This window comes from Hyaena hyaena, unplaced genomic scaffold (genome assembly GCF_003009895.1).
Source record: "Hyaena hyaena isolate Hyena2069 unplaced genomic scaffold, ASM300989v1 scaffold_76, whole genome shotgun sequence".
Classification (NCBI taxonomy): domain Eukaryota; kingdom Metazoa; phylum Chordata; class Mammalia; order Carnivora; family Hyaenidae; genus Hyaena; species Hyaena hyaena.
Genome location: NW_024080709.1, coordinates 1,910,551 through 1,932,100, shown reverse-complemented (window position 1 = coordinate 1,932,100; position 21,550 = coordinate 1,910,551). Strand labels below are relative to the sequence as shown.

Sequence of the window (21,550 nt, the reverse complement as noted above, 5' to 3'; positions counted from 1 at the left end):
AGTGGCTCAGTTGGTTGAGCGTTGGGCTTCGGCTCAGGTCATGAACTCACGGTTCGTGGGTTTGAGCCCCACATCGGGCTCTGTGCTGACAGCTCAGAGCCTGGAGCCTGTCTTCGGATTCTGTGTCTCCCTCTCTCTCTGACCCTCCCCTGCTCACGCTGTCTCTCTCTCTCTCAAAAATAAATTTAAAAAAATATTTTAAAAATTAAAAAAAATGAAATAAAATAAATGACAAGAAGCAAAACCCAAAACTGTGGACACATAGGATTATATTTATATCTTGATGGAAAGCCACAAAATGTTGCTTCACTACCTCTAAAAATGGGGTTATATGGCTTCAATTTAAATATTTGCTCTTTTGGGGGGCACCTGGTGGCTCAGTCAAACATCCAACTCTTGATTTTGGCTCAGGTCATGATCTCGTGGTTCATGAGTTCAAGCCCTATGTCAGGCTCGCTGCTATCAGCACAGAGCGCACTTTGGATCCTCTGTCCCCCCAACCCCGCTCTCTACCCCTCCCCTACTCACTCTCTCAAAAACAAACATTTAAAAAAATTTTAAATGAAAATACATAAATATTTACTCTTTTGTGAACTTGCCAAATTTTCTTTTAACGTGCATGCTTTACCTTTAAATCAGAGCAACAAAAATATTGCTCATTTTGTAAAATTTCTAGGTCTCCCCTTCCAGGCCTCCTCTTGTATGTCTGTCTATTCTCGTCTTTTCTGGCTCTTCCCCTCTGGCTTCCTGGCTCTGTCTTGTAAACTTAGCAGGCATCACATCATGCCAGTACTTTTGCTCAAGACCCGAAAGTGTGCCATTCCCAGGCCTGCAGGACAGCAGCGTCGGGCCTTCAGAAACCCAAACTGAATAGGAGTTAAGGACAATGACTCAGCATTTCACCCCATCTACAGGAATGGGCTGACACTGGGCACGCATGTTGTGCCATCTGCCCTCCTTCCTTGGAGCATTAGACTCTGTAAGTGAAAACCACAGCAAGGACGCGCAGGTGATCGTGTGGGAAAAGCCAGAAAAAATGTGGAAGTACAGGAGTGGGTGGGGGACTACATAAATGGCAGCCAGTAAAAAGCCAGCCATCAGAAACCCTGTTGTGGAAGATGGCGAATAGCAAGGAAGGGACCTCCCTTAACGGTGGTGGCTTCATGACCTTCTGCATTCACCCCCTGTATCTGTCCCCATCTCCTTCTCTGCTCCTTCAATCTCCACTCACCCTGGTGGGCCTGCTTACGGTTCCTAGAACAAGCCAGGTGTGCTGTGGACTCTGAGTTTGGCACTGGCTGTTCTTCCGTGTGGACTGCTCTTCACCCTCACCTTCTCCAGAGCTTTGCTCAGAAATCACCTTGCTCAAGACACATTCCATCCAAGATGTCTACTTACCCCAACACACACTTCCACGTACATACATTCTTCATATCCTTCCTCCTGACTTTGTGTTTTCTTTCTAATGATCATTATTTAACGGGTAACATATGTCAGTTATTGGTTTGTTATCCACCTTCCCCCACCCTACTAGAAACCAAGATGCTTAAGAAAAAGGATTTTTGCCATTGCTGTATACCCTGTGCCCAGAACAGCATCAGGAATTCTCAAAGGTGGGGTAATGGATGAATCAGTGACTTTGCTTTCTCTCATTATCTGTTTGTATTTCTTTTTTAAAAAAAATATTTATTTTTTTATTTTTTAATATAATAAATAATTGTCAAGTTAGCTAACATACAGTGTGTACAATGTGCTCTTAGTTTCGGGGGTAGATTCCCGTGATTCATACTTACATACAACACCTAGTGCTCATCCCAACAAGTGCCCTCCTCAACGCCCATTACCCATTTTCCCCTCTCACCTGCCCCCCACCCCAGTCAACCCTGTTTGTTCTCTGTATTTAAGAGTCTTTTACGGTTTGCCTCCCTCTTTGAAACTACTTTATCCCATTCTCTTCTCCCATGGTCTTTTGTAAATCTCTTACCATGAACAAAGTACTCTCATAACAAAGTGCCTGGTTACTTATTTCTCAAGATGCTGCAGTAGGACAATTGTAGACAGTTATTTTGGCAAGGTAGGCACTGGGAAATTCTTAGGATTCCCTGAACTCCTAGGTGGGCAGGTTTCAGGTTCAGGGGCATCCACTATCCTGTAAGGAGGAGTAATGAGATCCTTGTGGCCTGACAAGTGCTGCCCCTTCTAATACCCTCAACTGGGAAGCTGAGGAGGGTGTGGGCAAAGTTGTCCAGGGGACTATGAGTGTTTGGGGAAGAGAAGGATGAATAGTGACCCCCTCCTGTAATGAGGATGAGGATGAATCCTACCAGAATCTCCAGAATGCACTGAGATTGTGAAACAAGATACCAAGGCTGCAAAGGGGATGCTCACTCTAAGGGACTCTGAACCAGGGACTCGGGGGCTCAACACCGCCCCCTGGAGGTAGGCAGTGAGAGACTGGTGTTAGCCCAGCACTGGAAATGATCTCCCTGAGGTGAGGAAAGACTGGAGGGGTGAGGGGATTGGAGCCCATGCTACAGGTCCAGCGGGACCCCCAGCAGTGAGCAAAAGATCCACCAAGCTGGGTGGGCTAGTTCCCAAATCACTAATTCTCTCTTTACCTGTATTTGGAAACCAAAGTAGCCTCCCCCTGGGGTTCATGAGTCATCTGGGCACAGGTTGCAGGTCTCAAGAGGGAAGGTACTGGACCTGTTGTTAACCTGAGTATAAACAGTGGTTAATTTTTAAAAATCAGTTTTGGGGGCACCTGGGCGGCTCAGTTGAGCATCCAACTTCAGCTCAGGTCATGATCTCAGGGTTTGTGAGTTTGAGCCCCAAGTCCTGCTCTGCACTGACAGCACAGAGCCTGCTTGGGATTCTCTTTCTCCCTCTCCTTCTGCCCCTTCCACACCCACTCTCTCTCTCAAAATAAATAGATAATCTTAAAAAAATAAATTTTAAAAAACGAAAAAAAAATTTTCATTAAAATTCAATTGAAAATTAATTTTAGAGGTGCCTGGGTGGTTCAGTCGGTTGAACGTCCAACTTCGGCTCAGGTCATGATCTCATGATTCGTGGGTTCGAGCCCCGTGTCAGGCTCTGTGCTGACAGCTAGCTCAGAGCCTGGAGCCTGTTTCAGATCCTGTGTCTCCCTCTCTCTGTGACCCTCCCCTGCTCACACTGTCTCTCTCTCAGAAATAAATAAAACATAAAAAAAATTAATTTTAAAAATTTAATAAAGGGTAATTAAACAGCAATTTTCATTAAAAATTAAAAGAGGGGCTATACTTTACTCTCACCTGGGGGAAGTAACTCATTCTGTTCATACCTTTTAAATAAATTAATCAATGACATATCTAGAAGGTAAATAAATAGTACACAAATATCATATACAGTAGATAAATAAATGAGTAGGAGAGTAGACAAAGAAGCAGACAAACAAGAAAATAAATAGGTTGTTTTAAAAGAGAGGGAGAAAGAGAGAAAAACACCCTGGAGTCTGGGCAGTGTCACAGGCAAGCACTTGATTAATGCGCGTTCAGCTTTCCAGAATGTTATGCTTGAGTTCATATCATAAAGGAGTGGGTTTGCATCCATCCTGTGCTGAGGACACAGACCTCTCTTTCAGAGCCACAGCATCTATGGCAGCATCCTTAACCATCCTCCTTCCTTTGGGGTTTATTACCCTGCTAGTTATTCTATTAGTCACTCTGCTATTAGGAGGGCAAGAACTGTTGTGTTTTTATGTTGCCTGATCATATCTTCATGTTGGAAGATTGTAGTCCCAAAGCTGGTAAATGGAAGCGCTGAGCAAATGTTTGAGGCCTATTTAAGGAAGCCAGCACAGGGCTAGGTGTAAATGCTTATGCTGAAACAGAGTTGAAATGGGGCACTTTGGGAGGAAATAGTGCAAAGGGAAAGGATACATTAGTCATGGCTCTCTAGAGAAACAGAACCAAGACAAGATGGTAGATAGATACATAGATAGTAGATAGACAGGATGGATGGATAGATGGATGGACATAGATAGATAGATCTATTAGAAGAAATTGTCTCATGTGGTTAGAGAGGCTGACAAGTCCCAAGATCTAAAGCTGGTGAGCCAGAAAACCAGGAGAGCAGAAGGTAGAAGATCCAATCCAAAAGCCAGGCTCAGGACACAAGAAGAGCCAGTGTTTCAGTTCAGCCATCAGAGCAGGAAATGACCAATATCCCAGCCTTTCAGGAAACGACCAATATCCCAGCTTAAACGTGGTCAGGCAGGTGGGAGGAGTTGCCTTTTACTCAGGAGTGAGTCAGCCCTTTTGCTCTATTCAGGCCTCTAACTGATTGGATGAGGCCCACCCACATTAGGGAGAGCAACCGTGCTGTACTCTGTCTACTGATTTAAATGTTAACCTCATTAACAAAAAACACCCTCAGAGGGGCACCTGGGTGGCTCAGTTGGTTAAGTGTCAACTTTGGCTCAGGTCATGATCTCATAGTTTGGGAGTTCCAGCCCCGTGTGGGGCTCTGTGCTCCCAGCTCAGAGCCTGGAGCTGGCCTTGGATTCTGTGTCTCTTTCTTTCTGTGTCCCTCCTCTGCTCATGCTCTCTCTCTCAAAAATAAATAAACATTAAAAAACAACAACAACAACAAACAACCCTCAGAGACATACCCGGAATGATGTTTGACCAGCTATCTGGGAAGTCTATGGCCCAGTAGAGTTGACACATGAAATGAACCATCACAGGGTGTTTAGTGGAGTTACACGGGGATTGGGGTGATTATCTGGATTCATGGTGGAAAATGATGGCCAGTTTAGTACCCAATTGGGAAATTACTCTTCCCATCAATTGGGTAAATGTTAATTAGCTCTAAATGCAAGGCACATAGAAAGATGGTCAACCTTATTAGTCATCATCCACTAGAAGGACTAAAATTAAAGGTACTGACCACACTAAGAGCTGATGAGGATTCCAAGCACTCTGGAAAACAGCTTAGCAATTCCTGTAAACATTCACTTACTTTATGATTCAACAATTCATGCCTATCTCCACAAAGGTAAATGAAATCATATGTCCACAAAAAGTCTTGTAAAGGAATGTTAATTTCAGCTTTGTTTATAAGAGTTGAAAACTGGAAACAGCCCAAATGTTCATTGATACAAGAATGGATAAATAAACCACAGAATATTCATGCAGTAGAACACTACTGAGCAATAAAAAGGAAGGAACTTCTAATCCAGGAAACAACAAAGATAAATCTGACAGACGTAAGTAAGACTGAGCAAAAGAAGTTCAAGGATATAGTAAACCAATCTATAAAGATAGAAAACAGAATGTCCGTTGCCTTTGAAGGGGAAGGAGATTGACCAGAAATGGGTACTGGGGATCTTCCTGGGGTGATGACAGTGCTCTATATCTTGATAGGAGTTTGGATGATACAGCTGTAAATATTTGCCAAACTCATGAAACCTTACCCTTAAAAATCTGTGCATTTTACTCTCTAGCATTATGAGAGTAATTAAACATTTTACCAGTAACAATTTGTAGAAGGGCAAGTCCCAAGATAGGCATGAGACTAAGAGGTGTAGAGGTGAACAAAAAACCTATAAACTTTCGTGGGGAAAGACATAATGCACTTTGCAAAATGAATCGGAGGGAAGCCAGGTGTCTGGGAACACAGCAGCCAAAGTCCTTGTCATTAAAATCAGAACTCTGACAAACTGCTAAATCAGAGACTAAGGATGAAAGTCCAGAAACAAAGAATCCCCCAGCACCGTCCCAGTATATACCAGAAAGCCCAGGAACAGTGACAGAAACACAAACAGGATGAGCAGAACATACTGGACCCAAGGAGAGCAAACTCCAAGCCAACAAAAATGAGCTGTATTCTCGTAGCCAAGTCGGACTGTCTTGGTAATCCCTCTGTACTTTCTTTCATGATTACCGTAAATATTTGACTTGAACTAATTCTACAGCAAATGATTGAGTTCTCATTCCATCGGGTGGATTCATTCTTTCTCAGCTAATTTTGAAGTTGTCTTCATTAAGTCTTGAGTGAAACAGAAATAAGAGCTAATAACCACCGAGGACTTATTAGGTGCCAGACACTGCACTAAGTACTCAACATGTATTAATTCATTGAATCTTGCTCCACCCAAGAAGTAGACATTGACAATAGAAGTCCTGTTTTACATGTGAAGAAACTGAGGTTCAATGGGTAAAAACTTGCCTAAAGTTCCTGAGCTAGGATGGGAGAAGCAAGATTTGAACCCAAGCTGTTGGATCTCAGAGACTACTAAGAATTGTGCTCTAGATTGTGCTTTAAAAATTGTGCTCTATTCAAAGTGCATGGGCCCTACCCAACCATTGTGGAATCAGAGATTCTTGGAATCCTTTACATTGCCAATGAATGTCTGAGAAACCTACAGAAAGAAATTGTGGCCAGCCAGTGCTGAGAAAGCTGTCCATACTGCCCGAAGGTCTGTCCATGCATTCATTGATCCACAAATATTTAAGAGCCTACTGTGTGTGCTAGGCATTGCTTGCCACTGGAAAAAATAAAACTCAGAGCCAAAAGCTATTCTACTACACTTGGCAACACCCCCTCTCCAAAATGTGCTCATAGACAACAAAGCAGGAAACTGCACCCTGATGGCCAGTCCTCCCTTTAAGAAGTCTAGAACCTCAAATGTAGAGTCAGCCTAGCATCCACTGAAAATCTGCAAAATGGAAGCCACTGGCAATCTGGTATAAGATATCTCCTACCTGCTCAAGAAGCTGTCTCTGCTTCCTGAACAGTTTTATCAGGCCCTATGATTATTTTGTAATGTAGAAATTGATCATTAATCAATGTTGCCTAAGCAACACACTTAGAATAATAAATCAAAACAAGGCTCTTCAACAACAAAGCTCTGGGAAATTGCTGGCATATTAGCATTGACTGATTGCTGAGACATTGCTCTCCTGGGCTGAAGGGGGGTACAGGATGGATGACAACAGGATGCACAAACAGATACTACAGGCTGAGCAGAACTGATGAGATGGCACAAGGAAATGTAGAATAAATGCCCTAGGAATGGCAGTGTCACATACTGCAGCAGAAAAAGTGGGCTGGAGTTCTGGCTATGCCGATGCTGGCTCTGTGTATCTCATTGCCCTCTGCTGGCTCAGTTCTCTCGTCTGTAAAGTGGGGTGAAATAATTCTTGCAATGCTGGACCCCTAAAGTCAAATGTTAAGTGGATATGAAGTTGTCATGTAAACTGTTAAAGCACAAAAATTGAGGGCTTGAGGTTTGGAGGTGCTCTTCTCTAACCAAAATCTTGACCCAATTAAAAACTATGAGCTGGATGTATCAGAACACCAGCTTCCTTTAATGGTAGCTGGATCCCTTTGCTTGCTTCCAAGGTTCCAGTCTCTTCATGCCTTTGCTTAAGCAGAGGAGCTGGGAAACAGCAGGAGGAATAACAAGAGGAAGGAAACAAGAAAAACAAGCTTCCCCAGCAGATAAAGACTATACACAAGAAGGTGCACCTTCATCATTCTCAGTAACCAGATAAACTACTCAGGAGCATCTGAGCAATGGCAATAAGGATGCAAGCTTCCTCCACAGAATGTTCTCCAAGAGGCTTGAAGTATGGGTAGAAATTCCAATTTTTCTACCAACAGCCATTCGATTGCTGCTCCATTAGACTTCTGCAACTCATTTTCCCCCACTTTTGCCATGTCCCATTCTAGAGCCTGGAGAAGCTAACTCCCTGACTTCCCAAAACCCCTTGCAGCTAGAGATGGTCACGGGACACAACTGACATCTAAGTGGAAAGGTAGTGAGTGAGTAGATCTTCTGGCGGAGACAATGTGTCAGTTCTTGAATGAGGCCTCAAGAGACATCAGCTATTTTGCTCACTCTCTCCCACATCTGCAACTCACCATAAGACCATGATCTGGATAGACACTGGTCCAAAGAGGACATGAGACATGTGGAACAGGCTGGAACCAAGCCTGTCTTCTAACTGTCAAAATTACAGCTGCTCCTGTGTCCCAGATGCTCTTTCAGCGGGCTGGAAGGGCACATGAACCATTTACAAACAACATCTCTTTATGCCTGTATTAGTCAGGTGGGGCTGTCATAACAAAATACCAGAGACTGGGTGGCTTACTTAAACAACAGAAATTTATTTTCTGGTGGTTCTGGAGTCTGGGAAGTCTAAGACCAACGTGCTGGTACATTCAGTTTTTGTGAGGGCTTTCTTCCTGGCTTGTAGACAGCTGGCTTCTCACTGTGGCCTCACATGGCGGGGAGAGAGATGCCTTCTTCTTATAAGGACACCAGCCCTATAGATCTCATTTAACTTTTATTCCTCTTTACAGGCTCTGTCTCTGAATATAGTCACAATGGGCATTAGGACCTCAACATATGAATTTGGAGGGGACACAATTCAATCTATAGCAATGCCTAAGATGTAAGACTTCAGCACCCAAGGGACCCCCACCCTCCTATCAGGAAACATCAGCATCTGGTGTCTGATTCTGCTAATTCAAGCCACGATCGTTTTATTGTTCATTGTCATAAATGATGTGCCAGAAGTTGTAACATTCATTAGTTCAAAATTCAAAGGCTTGGGGAAGATCAAGATCTGAATGCTAGAGTAAAGGAAGAAGGGAAATGTCATACAAGAAAAGGGTGGAGAGGAGAGAGGAGACAGACTGTGTAGGCCTACCTGAGCAGCAGAAGAACTTCAATTTGGGGATTGAAAATACTAGGCCATAGTCCCTGGACATTTGCATTTAAAAAGGAAGAGAGGGAAAGCTGTGTTTATTGTATACGTATTGTCCTTATCAGTTCAGGCTGCTGTAACCAAAATCCCACCCATCTGCTGGGTGGCTTAAACAAAAACATTTATTTTTCACAGTTAGGAGGCTGGGAGGCCCATGACTGAGGCTCAGGCAGGTTTGGAGTTTGGTGAGGCCCCACCTCCTGGTTCATATACAGTTATCTTCTTGCTGTGTCCTTACATGATGGGAAAGGGCAAAAAGGTGCTGAGGTCTCTTTTATAAGGACACTAATCCCGTTAATGAGGGCACCATTCTCATGACCTAATTACAAAGACCTGCCTCTAAATACCATCACATAGGGGATTAGGATTTCAACACCAGGCTTTTGGTGGGAGAGGGGGGCATAAACATTCCATCTATAGCACCTATCATATGCCAGGATCTATATATTAGATACTCTCCATACTTTGATCTTTACTTTTAAACATGCATAATGTTTACTGAGTGACAAACATAATCAGTAATTCTAGAAATCAAGACCCATTTTATATTCCAAATCAATAGTAAGATGTGAGAGGAAGATGGGTGTATTTAAACTTCTCTGACCTTTCTTTGGTTCAAGATGGAATAAATGCGTGATTTCACATGGGGAATATGGAGGTCGTATCAACAGCCCATTAAACTCAATCATACACACAATCACCCGTTTTCTATTCCACCTAGTCGGTTAAATATCCAACTTTTTAATTTCCAAATGGTCTTATGCAATCATCGCAATTACCATCCTATTCAACTGTAGAGGTAATTTAAAGTGTGGGTCGCATCTCCACAAACAACCTATTTGTAATAGGCAATTCTAGCTTGGATTCCAAGGATAAATATTATCCTCCAAACAAATACAAGTTGAAGGTAATTCACTAATGCACGAATAATAGTTTGCAAAAGAAATAAACTTTGTGTAGATGATACAATGGAATAACTAAGAAAATTAAGAGAATTGTCTGAAACAATACAGGAATGAATAAAAGAATTTAGTGAGATGGCTGGAGACAAGATAAATATACAGAAATCAATAGCTCTCCCACAAATCAATAATGTAAAAAGATCCCCAAATTTTATGTATCTTATGAATGTGTGTGTGTATATATCATATATAATTTATTTGTAAATGCTTATAATGTGCCCAAAACTGGGATAAATATTTTATAGATACCATTTACCTAAAATGATTTTCTCAGACATTGTAACAGATTTTTTTTCTGTGATGCACAGATGTGGAAACTAAACCATAGAAGAGTAATTTTCCCATGATGATAAAGCAGCATGAGATCTTCAGAAGGTAAAATCTGATTGTGCAACTGCTCTATTGAAAACCCTTCACTGACTTTTGTTCTTAAAATGGAAGCATATCCTTGCAAAGCTTTGCCTGAAGGTCACTGCTACCTCTCCAGGCTTATTTCAAGCTACTTTTCCCTCAAACCCTATGAATTGGAGATTAATCCAGACTATCCTGACCCATCTAAGATAGGCAAACCCGTATTGTTGAAGTAGAACATTTTCCCACATTAGTTTTTAGAGGAAATGCATTTCCAAGATTAGCTGGCAAAGGGCAAAAAAGTAACCCAAGCTGAGAATAGATTTTTCAAAAACAAAAAGGAAGAAAGGCTATGTGTGTTTTCACGAAACCAAAAAAAACTAAAACATGGAAGAAAATAATGGACCACCCTCTCCTTCGCTTGTGAGTATCCATGTAAAAATCTAAATAAAATACCAACAGCACTCGTGTTCCATGGCCAAGTGGGGTTTCTCTCAAGGATGCAAGGGCTCCTCAAAGCATATTCCCTATTAATATAATTTGCCATGTTAATAGAGTAAAAGAGAATATCATCTGTATGGATAATAGAAGGCATTGATAAGATTCAATATCCATTCTTGTCAAAAAAAAAAAAACCAAACACCTTTTTGAAAGTAAGTATTTCCTTAACATGAAATGATATGTCCATGTCACTTCCCAAACTGGGAAGATGCTTAATTGGCAAACACTAAAAACTCTTTCACGGAGGGACAGAAGGAGTCAGCAATGTCTCCTGTGGTGCATGTTCTCTGATTCTCATGACACCCCCCTCCCCTGGCCAACCTCCTTAGATTCTATCACCAGCTGCCCTTACCCTGTGGCTTCTGGTCAAGTTTTTCCAAAGGAGATACCAACAGGAGATTGGGGGGGAAGGGGGGGCAGGAGAACAGAGAGGTCAGTGTCATCAGTCACTAGACTGCCTTCCCATCTAGCTGTGGTTAGCAGTGATGTGTTTCTCTGCCTAAGGCACAGCTCTTGTGAGACACTCCATTCCTGTCCTGGTGGAGTTTTGGCAACTGCTTTCTTCACTTGCATTTTCATGTCTGGGGTATCCATTAGAGCCACCCTATTGTTGCCAGCCCTGGGATGCTTCTTCATCTCTTGCTGGGTTTCCTTAACCCTACCCACACCTTGGAAAGAGCCCCGTCATTGAAATCTCTGCAGTCAGTCCTCTTGAGTCTTGTCCCTGTTCCCTACTGAGTCTGACTGATACATCCAAGGCCACTGCCTTTATTTAACAAAGATCAGCAGGCAAAAACTGATGAATTTAAACACAAGAAAGAGACTAAGAATAAAAATTGTTAAGGTGTGTCAAGGAAAAATTGCACCAGGCAGTTTAAACAGACAAGGGAGACTACTGCAGACTATTGCATGAGGGGAGCAAGAATCAACTCAATTCCATAAAACAGTGATGGGTGGAGATTTATAGCTAATGGGGTAGAGTGAGGCAGTCATTGGATTGAGAATTACTGGGAGGAACTTGGTTAGGTATCAAAGATGGGGAACTCCTGCTAATCTGATTCTTGCTGAACAGGGCTGCCATTGCCAAGGACAACAGACAAAGGACCACTGGCCAGGAATGGCCAGACAAGGACTCCCCCAAATCATATATTGATTTCCTAACCCCCAGTGTGATGGTATTAGGAGGTGGAGTCTTTGTGAGGTGGTTAGGTCGCGAAGTTCGAGCTCTCCTGAATGGGATTAGTGCCCTCATAAAGGAGATCACAGGGAGCTCCCTTGCCACTTCCACCATGAGAGGACACAGCAAGAAGATGACCATCTATGAACTAGGCAGTGGGCTTTCACTAGACACTGAATCTGCTGCACATTGATCTTGGACTTTCCAGCTTCCAGAGCTCTGAGAAGTAAATATTTGTGTTTTAAGCTGGGCTGTTTGTTGTTTAAGTTTGTGTGTTTTGTTATAGCAGCCCAAATGGACTAAGATATCAGGTGATATGGTTTGTATACCTTGAAAAAAATTCAAGTGTTCAGAATGAACTGAAAAAACCCTAAGCAAGAGAATGTAAGGTGACTAAAAATATAACTTCCATGAACCAAAACCTATAGCCTTCTTACATGCCTGGGATTAGTCAATGACAGTCCATGGGCTGGCCAATCCAGCCTGCCACAAACTTTTGTTAATAAAGTTTTATTGGAACACAGCCATACCCATTTGTCTCTTTATGATATGTGGCTGTTTTTGCACTACAACAGCAGAAATGAGTAGTTGCAGACTCCATATGGCTCCCAAAGCCAAAAATATTTACTGTCTGACTTTCTATCAAAAAAAAGTTTACAGACCGCTGCTATATACAAAGAACAAGCTTAGTAGATTAAAAAACAATTCCATCTAAAACAACTTGCTACACATTGACAACAGAACTTAATTTCACAACCAGACCAACGTGGAAAAAATCACAGAAAATAGGTGCAAAATCTGGCTTTGAAAACTGGCAGTGGAGAATGTAAGCTACTCAAGACCACGCAGACTTTTTGAGGTGGGCTTTGGATTCTGAGGAGGAAACAGAAACTGATGTGCTCTGAATCCTGAGGGGGCCAAGAGGACACAGCTGATTCTTGGGTAGCATAAATAATAAAAGCACTGAAACAAGTGTGACAGCAGAGACAAGTGCCCATCAACAGCATCAGCAAGTTGCAGTGTGGTCAGGAGAAGGTCCACAGACGGACAACAAGGAAAAGACATTCTGAGCTGAGCCAAAGACACACAGGCCTGGAAGACAGAGTGTTCTGTGAAGTGTCCCTAGAAATAGCAAGGGCTAGACCTTGCTGGTGCCAACCAGAAATCGACAGCTGCAGCCTTCCAGCCTGACTGAGAGGTGGTCCTGAAGGACAGTGGTGAAGGAGGCGCTTCCAGTGATCAGAACCTTGGACAGCACATCCGGGCCATGAGAGAGTTAGAATCCCGGAGCATGCCAATATGTGGGCAGTTGCTAATCACTTGGCTGTGTGGGGTTGTTCTTAGAAAGGACACACCTGGGACGCTGGTGACAGGGAAGCCTTGGGACGTATATACGGAGGGACACCCTGGAGTAGGCTCAGAATGACTCTATGAGATCTAAATCCACAGTAGAGAAGGTTCTCAGGAACCTGATAGGCAACATCACAATCATGGCCAGTTACAGAAGCAAGAACTATAGAACTACGCTGAATTTCATCCTTGCTTGGGGTGTGTGTGTGTGTGTGTGTGTATACTCTCTTTTTTCTTCCCTAATATCTTATACAAGTCTTGTTAGGGCAGTTAACTTTACAAGTTGGTCTTTAAGTAACAGAATATTCTGATGCCACAATGGCTGATTTTGGAGAGTAATTAACATAGCCCCCAAATGGTCACAATGACTGTTGTGTCTTTGAGTCTCCTCATTTTGGGGAGCGTCTGAGAAATACATGCCTTTGCTTGATTGCAGAATGTCTGTGTGTGGTCATGTGGAAGCACAGAGTTGTCTGTGTTGTCTGTAGAAGTTCAAATACAAATAGAAGCGCATGGATGAATATTGAGTAGCCAAAGAGTGGGTTGTGCAAGCTTTTTAGTGATTATATTTCAACTCCAAGCCCGTGTTCCCATACCCCACTTTGTGATGCTGGGACCCCACAAGCACATTTCTCCTTCACCGCTGCTCCTAGTTGGATTCTGCCACTGAGGGAACCCATGGGCTAGAGGAGGAAGAGGGGACATGTCCCCTCAGTGACACCAACACCAGCACCAAGTCATTCCTTTTCTGGAGGTCTGAAGCTTCAATTCTCTGGGGCCTCTTCTCCAAACTTTTAAGTTTTAATAATTCTAATCTTTTCCCTTTGTTCCTTCAGCCCTAGAGATAGATGTTTCCGGCAGGTTCTTCCCCCGTGACAGCTGACTCTTCTTTTGTTCCTTTTTAGGGCTTCATTTTGCTGTCACTCATTTATATAAAAGTACAGGTGGGTAAACTTTCCATGAAGACCTTGATCGTAAATGTTTTAGATTTGTGAGTCATATGGTCTCTGTTGTAGCTACTCTACTCTGCTTTCTTTTGTCCTGAAAGCAGCCATAAACTGAATACTTAAATGTATGGGTATAGCTGTGTCCCAATAAAATTTTATGTACAAAAGCAACCAAAGACTGGATTTGACCACCTGTCTTAAATTATTTCTGTTTAAATAATAGTATGATTTTCTTTCCACTGCCTGGGCCCAGATTGACACAGTGGGCATGAGTCTTAAAGCCTATCATATTCTAGTGAAATGTTCAGAGAAGGTTTCTGATGCCAAGTCAGGACTATCAGAGCCAATGAGATAGTTGAGAAAGAGTTCTGATGCTGCCTAAGAAATGATATTCTTACCCTCTGGACTCAAAGCTAAAAAAAATTGTTTTCATGGAGCTATTAACAGTCATCCTACCACCAAGAGGGGAGAGTGGAGCCAATACAAAGAATAGCTCATTAGAGAATACAGAACCTTGTTTTGATGAGATCATTAAATGCTTAGATCCAGCCATGCCTGAAGCCTATGACTTAAATTATAAGAGTCATAAATTACCCTTTGTCTTAACCATTTTGACTTCAATTTTTTTAACATGCAACTAAAGGAGTTTAGACAAATACAGAGACACAAATAGATGTGAAAACACAGGGGGTCTAAAATCTCTTAGATTACCATCATTGATTTGCTCATTTAACCAATATTCACAAAGTGACTAGGTTTATCAAGCATTCTGCAGAGGTAAAATATACAGCCCCTGTCTCCAGAAATTAGTGGGGTCACTTTAGAAAATACCGCTGAAGCCCTCCAACATTATGCTTTTTTATAACAGTCAATTAATCAAATGCTGGTGCTTAACTTAAAAAAAAAAGAAAGCATTTAAATGAAGGTTGGAACTTTCAGATACCCAACCCCAATAATTATTACAAATCTCCATCCAAACTCATGTGTTTAAGAAGTCAAAGTTTACTTTATAACTCTGCTTAATTTGTATTTCAAGCCTCATTCCTTTGGCTTGAAGGCCTTAGGCTCTTCCATACTCCCACCCCCAAGGTTGTGGTAAAGTTCTACTGGTTTTTCATTGTGCCAAGGAAGGCAAAGAGCACACAGTGGTCCATGTTCACTCATGTGGATAGAGTGCACATGAAGCTTTCCTCACTTCAGGCCATTAGCCCCTTCAGGTCTGTGGCATGCACTGCTAGTTGCTTTCCAAATATCCATCCTTCTTTCTTCCTTAGTAACAGAACTCCATTAGAAATGCTCAACTCCCCAGTCCTCCTTTCAGCGAGATACAGCCATGTGACTAAATTCCAGGGAGATGTAAGTTGATATATTATAAGTGACTTCTGGGGTAGATCTTTCGAAAGGAGTTGCTTTGCCTGGGAGAGACACTCTCTCAACCTTCCTGCTGCCAAGAATGCAGATGTGATGTCTGGTGCCCTGGTAGCCACCTTGGAATATGAGGCATCCTTGAGAAAGGAAACCATAAAGTGAGGATAAAGGAACAAAAAGATAGATGTCCCTGATTGCTTTGTGTCATTGGCACAGCAGCTCTGGACTGCTTGCCTCTGGTCTTCTCTATGTTTTGTAAACCATATTGTGAACTGCTCCAGCCACAAAATTAGGAGAGGGTGGGCTCTGTTGCCTGCAGGCATTATGCAATTCCTGTTTCAAAATCTCTTAGCTGTCTCTGCTGTTCAGACACCCAGGAACTTATGCAAGGGCCCCTTTCTAAGTTTGGGGAAAAGCCCTCTGTGGTCAAACCCTCTTCTCATGAATGGGTTCAGGATTCCAAAGTGGGAGAGAGGAAAAGGAGAGTGTGCCCCAAACCCAGCCCAAGGCGAGGAACAAGGAGCCAACACACTGCTGAATGGGGGGGGGGGGGGGGGGAGGAGAGAAACACCAGGAGACCAAAAGAAAACATGACTCATCTCAAAGGCATGATCCAACACATTGTATCTACGTAGGTTTTTGCCAACCATTCTTCAGCCTTCCTCTGAAAACATTAATATTTCCTTCTTTTATTGTTTTACCCTAGCAACAATTTCTGCAAGATACGACTTCTACAAAGAGTTGTAAGTTTCCATCTAATAAACACTGCCGGTTGAAAAATTCATAATACATGAAAGCAACCCCGAAGGCCATGAAATCAGACGGATCTGGAGGAACACCCTCAGCCTTGTTGCGAAGAAAAACAGTTGTCCAGATGATCTTTGAAGTAAAGAAAATAATGAAAGCCAGTGAACACGGTCTAAGAAAATTAAAACGGATTATCTTCCCCAAAATGGGATGATTCAGTGTGCTGACACACACAAAAGGGGGTTCTCTGCCCTCCCCCCACCCCACCCTGCCCCAGGGCCCTGTGCATGATCTGTGCTTTGTTTTAGGAAACCTGCATTTGTTTGGAAGTGTTTTAAATGATTAAGGAGCAGAGACGTGCAGGGTAACAAATGAAGCAACCAAAGTTCTCTGTTTCATTGGGAATCAGCCCGACTTAAAAGTCCTACTGCGCTTCTAATCAAAGTATGAAATACAGCGAGAGCTTGAAAACAGCATTAATCATTAATATGGGGAAGTGCTTATAGTTATGAATTCTTCAAGAGTTTCAGAAAACTTGCAGCACTTTTCCAGATAATACTCAGGAGGCTGTGTGTTTTTATTTTTCTCTTCCTTAAGTCCCTTGTGTAAAGAAACAACTGAAAATAGTGTCAGGGTCAAAGTCCTCTCAAGCAAGGAACGTGAGTTATCCCTTCACAAACTGCTCTCAGAAAACAACATACAATGTAAGTAATTTGTTTTTAAGTAACTAACAAGGCATGGTAATTTCTTACCTGGAGCTTCAGTAAATGCCAGGTCGCTGGAAGCAGTTAAAAGGACTTAAAGGTTTACTTTGCCATTCACTAATTTGAGTTCAATCAGTGTGTGTGCCTCTTCAGCAACTCTCCATTGTGCATTTATTTTCCTCGGTGCCTTCATTCTGAAATTAGTAGTTAACCAACTGCAGGTTTGGCTTTTAGCTCATTTCACGTTTGTTTGTTTTTTTAATGTTTGTTTATTTTAGAGAGAGGGAGCATGCGAGAGCGGGGGAGGGGCAGAAATTGGTAGGTGAGTGGGCAGATAATACAAAGCAGGCTCCATGCTGACAGTAGAGAGCTCGATGCAGGACTTAAACTCACGAACTATCAGATCATGACCTGAGCCAAAGTCAGGCACTTAATACACTGAGCCACCCAGGCGCCCCAGCTCATTTCAGTTTTGTAGCAGCATTAAAAAAAAAAAAAGCAGGAAAGGAAGAATAAAGTTAGAATGAATAATATGGCAACCTTCTCAAGAAGAAACTATAGATTAATAATATATTAAAATTTCCAACGCATTACATGAAGTTTATACCGTTTCATCTGTCAGTCTCCTGTTTTTCAGTAACTGTTTTAGCTCCATGTCTGAAGTAGAAATCAGTCGCTAACTTTTTCAGACTAAGACCCTCCCATGAAGCCACAAAGCTGTCCTCAGATGTGATGGAATGGGGCACAAATCAGCCTCTGCCAGGTTACAAGCAGCATGCACTTCTTACTTACCCAGGGCAGCAAATACCGTCAGTGATGCGGGGAGAGGGAGGGAGGCGGGGGGGAGGGAGGCGAAGTCGTTTCAGAGTCTAGCTTCATTTCTACACTGCAGAAGCAGACATGGAGCTGTGACAACTATCTGAGCAATTCGATCTGGATCAACAGCTCCGAAGGGACTGGGCCGAAAGCAGTGGTTCTCAAAATGTGGTCCCTGGACATAAGGCACCGTCACCATCACCTGAGAACTTGCTGGAAATGCAACTCCTAGCTTCAGCCTAGAGCTTCCGGATCTGAAACTCTGGGGCCGAGTCCCAAGAAGTCCGCCAGGTGGTTCTAAGGTGCGAGGCTGAGAACCAGACTTGACGTGGCTCCGAGGAAATCCGGCACTGTCTCCATGGGCTGTCTGAACTTGGACAGGTCCTTTAGCCCCTCTGAGGCTTCATTTCTTGAGATGTTAGAAAAAGCATAAGGAGTGTTCTTCAAGGTAACAAGGATGCAAGAAACGAGGAGGGACTGAGAGACTGCCATAGGCCAGGGGAGCCTGGGCAGCGTGATGGCGGCGTGCAGCGTGGTCCTGTGAATGGGATTCTGCAACAGGTGGCGGACAGCCAGTCACTGGATGATTGTGTCCCTCTCAAATTCATATGTTGCATCCTACCCCCTAAAGTGGTAGTATCAAGGGGTGCGGACTTTGGGAGCCCCCAAGAAGGGGACTTCCTGAGAAAAGAGACCCCAGAGAGCAACCTCATCCCTTTCCACCGGTGAGGACACAGCAACACCATCTATGAGCCAGGAAGCAGGCTCTCCCTAGACACCAAATTTACAAGCCCCTTGATCTTGCCTTCCAGCCTCCAGAACTGTGAGAAATAAGTGTCTGTTGTTTACACCCCTCAGTGCACTGTCTTTTTATGAGAGCATCCCAAAAGGACTAAGACAAGAACATGAATGGGAAAATTGGTCCACACCACGACCTAGCAGGGCAGTTCCTTCATTTTGACCAAGGCGTCCCAGTGATAAGAGATCGACGGCAGGGAGAGTGGGGGGATCCTTAAATCTCTGCGCTACCTTTGCAGCTTTTCTCTAAATCTGAAACTATTCTAAAGTTTGAAGCTTATTGAAAAAGAATAGAATGTTACCTAACTTTCAGACATCTTGTGGTGAGTGAAAGTAATACCTAAGTAAATGCTGAGCATGCAGCAGACGCCCAGGGAAGAGCGGAGATTGAACCAGCTTCACCCCAGGCTGCAGAAAGCTTCTCTGTCCCCAGCCAGGCTTTCCAAGGAACATCCCCATGGGGAACAGAGTAGGCGTGGTACCTTTTTCTCTCACCCTGACCTCCTTTGTCCCCTCTCTGCCTCCAACCAAGCCTTCTCCCAGGAAGAGAACAGCAGAAGCCTTCCCACACAACACGGGGTGACTTTTTAGTAGCTCCGACCAAGATTTATTGTCAACAGCCCAGTCGGTAACAGCTGTTTGCATTCCTCAGCCCTCCGTTGCCTCTTGAATGTCAAGTCTCTTAGCTGAAAGAGCATCCTTCATTTGGCTATGCCTGCTTGAAAGAATTATTTTGCACGGTATATCTGCTCAGCTATGCCCATCCTCCACGTCCACTCCTCCCGTGCCGGACATGAATACAAAAGAAATGGCAGATTAATTCCAGATAGTTCATCGTTCAAGCCAATTAACTCAGTGCACATTGGATGGTCCGGAATCGCTATTCTAGCGAGGGCTCTGCGTTTCCCTTCTTACTGCCCTCTGGCCCCGCTTTGTAAATATGCAGTAGTCAGAATTGAATCTGTCTCACTGTGCTTCCCTTTCGGAGCCTCGCAGGAGGAGGGCGCCACCCCAGCCTTGCTCTCAAGCCCTCCCTTTTTTTTCCCTTTTGCAAGCGTGTTTCATAGAGTTGACCCTTGTTCCTCATTTGTAATCTTTCCTAGGTGGACGAGCTGAATAAATTCAACACCCACGGGGGGCACATTTGTCACTGAAAGGTGACAGCTAAAACATTGCCACAGTGAAAAAGCAGCGTGGTGGGGGGTGGGGGAGAGAGAAGACCCGAGGGCATTTGCTTCCCCATCAGCAGAACAGTGAGGCACCTTGGAGAATCCGTGGTTGGGGTTTGTTGCCCAAAGTTGACACCACCACCTGCTTCCCCCGCCGCAGTTTGGTTTGGTTTGGTTTTGGTTTGGTTTTTCATACATCTGTTGTGACTGTGCTCCCCTAAGCAAAAGTGCATGCCCAATGCAACACTGATTTATCACTGGGCCACATTAAATATGATCTCCAGCGTATCTCTTGCCAGACATCCTTCCCCTCCCCACCTCCGCCACCGTCTCGCCCCTCACTACTAGGCTTTCCTTAAAGGGAATGAAAGCACGCAAAGCACAGCTAAGAAATCAGCATGGAATGGTCCAGCATCTGTGCACTGATGTGTCTATCTCCCCAGCATGAAGTTTCCAGCAAAGTTCAGTGGAAAGCGACATTTCTGGACTGAGGATTTAGACTCGGGTTGGTGGTATTGGCATTTCCATCTATGATGAAAAAGTAAGGGGTTTACAGACAAAGTGTTCTTGTCCTCTCAGACTTTCCTGATGCCTTCCTGCCAGCTGGTTAGCCCCCCGCCCCTGCTGCTGGGACCACTCTCTCTGGTTTCCCCGATAGCTGGCACGGAGCCAGGCACTGAGTAGTGTCGTGATAACAGCCCACACGTGCTGAGCCATATCCCAGCCCTTGGGCCAACTGCTCCTCAGATAACAACTCCTAACAACTCTAAAAGGTAGAGATTTCTGTTATTGCCATTCTACAGATGAAGATGCTGAAGCTCAGAGAGGTTAAGGATGTCTCCTAGAAGCACACAGTTAGGGGTGATGGATGCAGGATTCAAATTCAGACAGTCTGCACATGTCTTTCTTCGCAGAGCCTGCCTGTCGTGAGCTTTCAATTTGAGAGCCTCAAGCTGTGGCATAAACTGAGGTGAGGGCAGGGAGGGTAAATTCCCCAGCATGCCGGAAAGAAAACAAATCAATTTCTATACAAAGCAAGCATCAGACAAGGAAGCAAAATGCTGGCTTAAAAGAATCTTTTCTCAAAAAAAACAAAACAAGACAAAACTTTTTTTTTTTTTTTTTTGGTTTGATCAATAGAAGAAGAGGGAAATTAAAGCTGTACCAAAAGCCCAGGCTGGGTATGGTGATTACAGAGAACAGATGGGTTTTTTTTTCTTCCCTTTTCTTTAGTATCAGATGAATTAATAGATAACCAACTATGGCAAATTGCACAAATGTCACAAGAGAAGGGAGCAATATTCTGTGTCCTCCCAAATTGTGCTGAACTCTCTGCCAGGAATACCTTTCTTTCTCTGCCATTTAATAAGGTTACTCTCACCCTGAACACCCAATTTAGACATGGCCTGCTTTATGGTTTTTTCCAACTCTCTTGTCTGCACTTCCAAAAGACTCTGATTTTATCTTTTCTGTCCTATGCATCATGCTTCATAGTGCAGGGATTGCAAACTCAGATATCCTGCGGGGCCCAGCATGAGTGAGCAAAGGGGAGGAAGCCTAGGACAGTAGGAAGTGGTGGGGGTGGGGAAGGGACACAGTGCTCTCCTAAAGTGAGGAGCTACTACTCGGCTCCAGCTAAGCATCGTGGTATGTACATCCTACTGCTGTATCAAATATCCCGAGTTGTGTTCAAGAGAAGCTGGTTGTGGTGGTTAATTTCGTGTGTCAACTTGATTGGGCTAAGGGATATCCAGATAGTGGGTAAAATGTTATTTCTAGGTGTGTCCATGAGGGTATCTCTGGAAGAGATTAGCATCTGGATCAGTAGACTGAGTAAAGATCACCCTCACCAAGATGGTGGGCGTCACCCAACCCACCAAGCCCCTAAATAGGACATCAAG

The 21,550-nt window shown here is 43.5% G+C and overlaps 1 long non-coding RNA gene across 1 annotated transcript in view; it reads left to right on the top strand.

Moving 5' to 3' along the window:
• The window catches only part of LOC120232729, a 34,393-nt gene extending 17,288 nt beyond the window's left edge, over nt 1–17,105 (top strand). The window contains exons 3-4 of the long non-coding RNA XR_005528630.1: nt 10,030–10,096; nt 16,122–17,105. This is a non-coding gene — a long non-coding RNA (uncharacterized LOC120232729). The remainder of the gene's footprint in view (nt 1–10,029; nt 10,097–16,121) is intronic.
• The last annotated feature ends 4,445 nt before the right edge of the window (nt 17,106–21,550 follow it).